The following is a 6749-nucleotide window of genomic DNA, read 5'->3' as shown; positions in this document are numbered from 1 at the left end:
CCTGGTGGTGCAATGAGTTAAAGCACAGCACTATGAAGCCACTTCACAGGTTGATCCCTGCCAGGGAGGTGACCCACATGGCGTGGCAAACCTCTCCTGTCTCACCTGCTGCTCCCCTCAGCAGTGTACTTTATCAATCTGCCTGTTCTGCTCCCCACTCTGTCTGTGGTGAATCCTTTCATTTCCTCTGCACTTCTGGCCTGTACCCCAGTTCTGTATGCATAAATAAACCTTTAAAAATATATATAGAACAAGTCAATGATTGTTAAATGCTATAGATATTCTGGCTTCTATCTTTTACCAAAAAATTATTTTCACATTTTCAGTAACCAAATATGATATATTTGAAGGATTATTGTGGCACCTTCACAGTCACGCCTCCACTAAGGTGAATACTATGGACTTTGTGTCTCCTTTTTTACTGATTAGACAGCTACATGTTGAGAATTTTTTTCCTTCACTTTATTATCTGCTATGTACTACAGTTCTCTGAAGGAACTGAAGTCAGGGCACCCAGCTAGGCACCAAGCATGCTATTCTGTCATATTCCCACTTAATAGATGTGCACAAGAGATACAAATATGTCTTATAGTTGAATGCACTCAAAATATAACAATAAAGCTCATCGAACCATTTTCTATTTCCAGAAGCAAATAAACTTCCTTTACAAATGTGTACACAAGTAGGCACAGCACATGCACAAATAAAATTAGAAAATGTTTTTGGTTTCAACCTATCGTATCCATAATCTACAAAGGAGCAAGGTGACTTATGAAAATTATAACAATTTATAAAAAAGAAAAGAATAACAATTTTTTAAACTTATTTAAAGAATCAGGGCCAAAAAATAATTTAGATGAGAAAGTCATAAGCAGGAGTTAGAACTCAAATACCCAAAGACACAAAATTGTCTCTGAAATTCCTAGCAAGCCAAAAAACAAAACTAGTTTCAATTTAGCCTTAAGGGGGGAAAAATGCACGCCAGTATTTTCCTGAAGAAACAACACTTTCTTTATAAAGCTTCAAATCCTGAAAGAAATTGAAGATATGTGGTCCCCTGTGGGTAGCAGTGATGACTGGACAGAGTTGATCATGGAATCATATCTTGCATAATTTACAAATGCAGGAAGGCTTTACAAAATTTTCACAGGGCAACTCAGTGAAAGGTGAAGAAGATGTGACCCAATATGACTCAGAGGAAGCAGTTCTCCAGATGACCTAGAAAAAAATCGTTCAAGGAAGAAGCTTTCTGCTGAGCCATAGTTATCTGAGAAGAAACCTTGAAGTAGTATTTCTCAAAGGCAAGTTCACTGATCACAAGTTCAAAGCAGTAGGGAATGCTCTGGAAAGCCACATCTTCTCCAAATCTACCAAGTTGGCATCCCTGGGGATGAACCCAGAAATCTACAACTTTTGCAAGTTTCCCAGGAGATTCTTAAATACATCAGAACTGGAGAACTACTGCCCTAGAGCAGAGAACTTGTGACTCTTATTTTGCTTTTATATTCTAAAGGGATTTTGAAAAACTAGGCATCCTTTCACTTGTTTCTAGGTTGATATTTAAAAATTTTTATATAAGCTTAAATATTTACAAAAACATAAATTCTGGTATATTGCAATATTGGTGTTCTCAAATCTTCAGTATCACTTTAAAATGTCTATCATTAGTTTTAAACTCAAGAGTCCTGAAAGTAATCTCAATCTTCTCAATAATTTGTATTCACCCAAATATACATGTATCCAATAGAATATACGAACAAGCACTTTCTTAGCATTCAAGATTTTTACATATTCTCCTTTTTCTCTTTGAACTCTGTTTTATTTTATTCAAATGCAATGTAATTCATGCATAGAAGTCCTTTTTTTATATCACCCTATCATATATGTATGCAATATTGAATTTTTTTTATTTCTTGCAATATGAAGGTTTAAATCTTAAAATTTCTTCAGAATTATAACAGGGTTACAATGATTAGTAGTATACAACTTATAAAGCACAAATATATTTTTCTCAAAAGTAAGTTTCACTATAATTAATTATTTTGGAAATGCTACTGTATATTATGTAGTCTATGTATAGGTATTACTGTAAGAGTAAGATAAGCTTCAGATTCAATTTTACCTTTTTTTTTTTGTTTGATATATAATACTCACTGAGAAAACTCATTTATACAAATGAGAAGAAGATAATAAATGAAGGTACTCTTTATAGCAGTGTCACCCAAATTTTTAAACTACTGAATTATAAGCCAAAAACACTTTTAGTGATTTATCATCAAAATTTATTTTCAATAAATTTAAACTGACAATTTGATTAGGCCATCCTTCAATTTCATGGAAAGCAAAGAAATGGAAGCCACATGGTGTACAAAAAAAATTGTAATCTAGTTATCGACAATTACTCAATCTCCTTAAGCTCAATCCCAACATTTTGAGGTGTGGTTAGCTTTACATTCTAGAGGTCTTTACACAACACCAAAGCAAATTACTGGGGAAACAGAAGCATGTCACTATAGTAAGATTCCAAATGCCTGAAAATTACTTCATTTTAATATGTGGCACAATTGTGATTAGACATGAGGAGAGGGGAAAGAACAAGGATCATTTTTGGCCACATCCATGATAGAAAGCATGTTTATAGAAATTGAAGATCCAGGCCCAACCCTGGTGGTGCAACAGGGTAGGACACAGCACTACAAGTTGGCTGCAACCACTTCAGCATGAGTTTGATCCCCACCCCAGCGGTGACCCACATGGCGTGGCAGACCTCTCCTCACCCACCCACTGCTCCCCTCAGCAGTATACTTCCTCGATCTTCCTGTACTGCTCCCCACTCTGTCTCTGGTGAATCCTCTCACCACCCCTGCACCTCTGGCTTGTATCCCAGGTCTGTATGCATAAATAAATAAATCTTAAAAAAAATATATTGAGGATCCAAAAAAAGATTCCCTGAGAGTGACACTGGTATCTACATTTGTTGAAAATGTTCATGAAAGTTGAGGCTCCTCAGTTTGAAGACTGTTGTACTAAGTAGCTGGCACCCTGAAGCTTGCATTATTTTCCAAAATACCTCAACAAAAAGCACTGAGCATTTGAGAGTCCTGAAATTAATCTCAATCTTCTCAGCTATTTGAGTTCATTCAAAATGTAGATAAGATCTTGGGACAGGGATAGCAAGGGTTAAGGTGAAGCTGAGCACAAAATGTCACAGCACAAAGAGAGGTGCTCTTTAAGAGCCCATGGACTTTGTTATTATGATTTTTGCCAGCACACCTCTCCTTGTTTTAGTTAATGAAATTCTTATAATGTCCTCAAGGGTTGAACTGGCTCTGGGTTAGAAAGGACCACAGGTCCCCAAGTTTCCTCCCTGAGGAATTCTGTAATTTTGTTGCTGCAACTAAAGCTGAGGAAGGTGAGCACAGAAAAGTATCTCCATTTTCTTTTCTTTTTTTTTCTGCTTTATTATGAAAATAATTGCCTTTACTCTTGGAGACCTGGCTTAATTAGACCAATCTGATTTTCTACTGGAAAAGTAACACTAAAATGCTATTGCTCTGAGTTCTCTAATTATAGAGCAATCACGCTTTTTCTTAACAGATACTAAAATCAAATGCTATCATGTTGGATGAGGTCATTGTGAATAACTTATTATAAGGCCTATTTTGAGGTCTCACATGAATTTCAGTGAATATTATGCAGTGACAGGAAGCAACAGACATAAACTGTATGTGGAAAAAAGTTATGAATTTGCTACTGTAAGTTATCTAAACAATGATAAGTTTCCATGAGTTGAAAGACCAAACTGACGCCATGACAGGCTTTAGAATGCTTCTGAACCAGCCAGGCCTAAGTTACGGTTATCAACAAGGCACCAAGGCCGAGTTTAACTGTAAATGTCCTAATCTTGCTCATCCCGTAGCAACAGCCAATTATCAAGTAGGCAAGTAACCAGTACATATCAGGAAAGTGCCAGATGTCCTGATGTATGCTGCCTGAGTAGTGAAGGTCACATCTTACATGCATAGACCAACAGGGTTAAGACAAGATAACTTTGTTCAATGTCAACCAATCAATGTACTGCTGAGCTAAAATTCCCCTCTGCTGAGCTAAAACTCCCCTCTTCTGTAATAAAAACCCTGCCTTCCCTGAGCGCAGGGCTCTCTACTTCGGCCGCTGCGTGGGTGCATGTTGGGAGCACAGGCTTGAGCTTGCAATAAAGACACTCGTGTGCTTTACATCGCAATCGGCTCCCTGGTGGTCTTTGGAAAACTCGAATTCTGGCACAACAGAGTTATTTCATTGATTCACTGACCATAACATCCTATTTTTATCACCCTCAGACTCCTTAAAGTCAGCTCCATCATTACTTTCCCTCTCTTAGCCATGTATCTCCTCATTTTCTTCCCTGATCTACTTTTTCATGAATGCTTTCACCGGCACGCTCATCCCCTTTGTCCCCTGAACTTGCACTTCTCCATTCTGCTAAATTCCAATCCTGGGTCAAACAACCACTGTTCTCTCTACTGTGCTTGAAGTTTGCCAAGAACTGTTGGAAAAAACGTCATAGCTGCTGACTCATGCCATGACAAATTTATAATTCCCAAACTCAACTTCGCCCTTAGCTCTACTTGGCAATCCTTTCACACTTTCCTGCTTGACTTCTTTTGCCACTGTTCGGGTGATATTCCAGACCTCAAGTAATTATTCTTTCCAGATTTATTACCATGTTTCCTTAATCAACAGTTGACTTTTTTTCTGATTTAATTTTTTCCATTTTTATTGAAACATAATTGACAAATTAAATGGTCTTAGTTTAAAGGGTCAGCATGACAATTTGATATAGTTAAAATGTTGCAATACTTCTAGAAATTTTAGTGTTCAATTTCCCTCTTTTTTTTTTCTATTTATTTATTCATACAGAACGTGGACATTGGCCAGAGGTGGACACTGGAGGTGCCTCCAGCGCCCTGTGAGGGGTCCAGACCGAAACCGCCTCCAGCTGCCAGTGTCTGCAGAACGGAGGATCCGAGGCCTCACCATGGCGACGTAGGCTGAGGAGTCAGCCGGTGCTTGGTCAGCGGCTGGAGCCTGGGGGTTGGTGACCTGCAGGGCACAGCCTGTTTGTTCGTTGTAGTGCAGGACCCCGCTTCATGGCTGTCATCTCATATGCACTGATGCCCTCATGCCCAGTTGGGGGGGGGGCCGGTCGATGGGTGGCCCCAGAATAAATGGGGGCCTGTGGAAAAAAAACAAAAACAAAAACAAAAATACGTGCTAGAGTTGCAGCGAGAGGATTCACCAGAAACAGTGGGGAACAGAACAGGCAGATTGACAAGGTACACTGCTGAGAGGAGCAGCAGGCGGCAGGGCCATGTGGAGCATCTCCTGGCAGGGATTGAACTCGCGGAAGTGGCCACAGCAGCCACAGCTTCGCTTAGCTCTCAGTACGGTGCTACAAACCCCTGCGCCACCAGGGAGGATCCAATTTCACTCCTCACTATATCTAATGATTATCTATAGTTTCACCCTCTCTGCCCACATTCTAGAGATAATGTATTTATCAATTATTGCCTTTTAATCCTTTTTTGTTTGTTTTAAGTTCTTTATAGGGTCTGTACATTTTTGTAAGGCAGATGTTCTTGGAATTCATATTGTAAGTTGAAGAAACAGGCATCAGAATGTTCAGAAATAAAAGGGGCTGATTGGCTATAGAACAGATCACATCAGAATAGCAAGTGTTCTTCCACTTTCAATCATTCACAAGCAAGGACAGAAAGGAAGGTGAGTTGGGATGCTGCCTGCCCATTAAATGTTTTAAAATTCTAACATAATTCTGCCAGCCAAATGTCACAACATGAAATTTAAAGAGGTTATGCTTTAGTGATCAATGCCATTTTTGTCCTCTAGAATTTGCCATATCTACAGTCTGGAAAAAGTTACTAATAAATAATAAACTCTTCATTCTTTTGGCTGTGAAGGGTTTGCACACCCTCATTCAACCAAACTCTTTACTAGAATGCCTAGAACAATCCATGTGAATTACACAATGCTTTAACTGATATGGTTATTCTAATTTAATGTCATATTATCTATCATATAAAACTTAAAATTGACATATATGTGCTTTTTAAAAGAGTATTTGTCAAGACTGCCTAGAAAGAAGTTTTGACACAGAAGACATATAGGAGAAAAAAGCATCCTATTTTACTAAGGGCACATTAAGGTTCTGTGGGATCCTAATGTGTATATAATTTAGGTACTTTTGTCTCTCCCTGGTGGTGCAACGGGCCAAAGCACCACATTATTAACCTCTCCAAAGCCACGCAGCACAGTTCAATCTGCCTGCAGACAGCCAACCCACAGGGTGATGCAGACCTCTCCTGATCCACCCACTTCTCCCCTCAGCAGTGTATCTCAGTAGATCTGCCTGTTCTGCTCCCCACTCTTTTTCTGGTGAATCCTCTCACCCACCACACCTCTGGCCTGTACCCAATTCTGTAAGCATAAATAATCTTAAGAAAAAAATTAGGGAATCTTGCTTCCTAAATAAAGATTACAAAATTATGAATACAAAGTGGAGGGCCTTTGGAAGAGGTTCTGAAAAAGAAGGGATAAAAAGCTTAAACTCTATTAGCTTCACATAAAGCAGCTTTTTTTTTTTTTTGGTATTTGCACACTCAAGGCACTGAACAATCTTAAAACCCAACCAACCAAACAAAAGCTCGTTAAAATGTGAACACCCAACACGA

The sequence above is a fragment of the Condylura cristata genome, unplaced genomic scaffold (assembly GCF_000260355.1).
Source record: "Condylura cristata isolate star-nosed mole 26May11 unplaced genomic scaffold, ConCri1.0 scaffold00013, whole genome shotgun sequence".
NCBI classification, from domain to species: domain Eukaryota; kingdom Metazoa; phylum Chordata; class Mammalia; order Eulipotyphla; family Talpidae; genus Condylura; species Condylura cristata.
The sequence above is the reverse complement of the archived record's forward strand: the minus strand, read 5'-3'. Positions refer to the sequence as shown.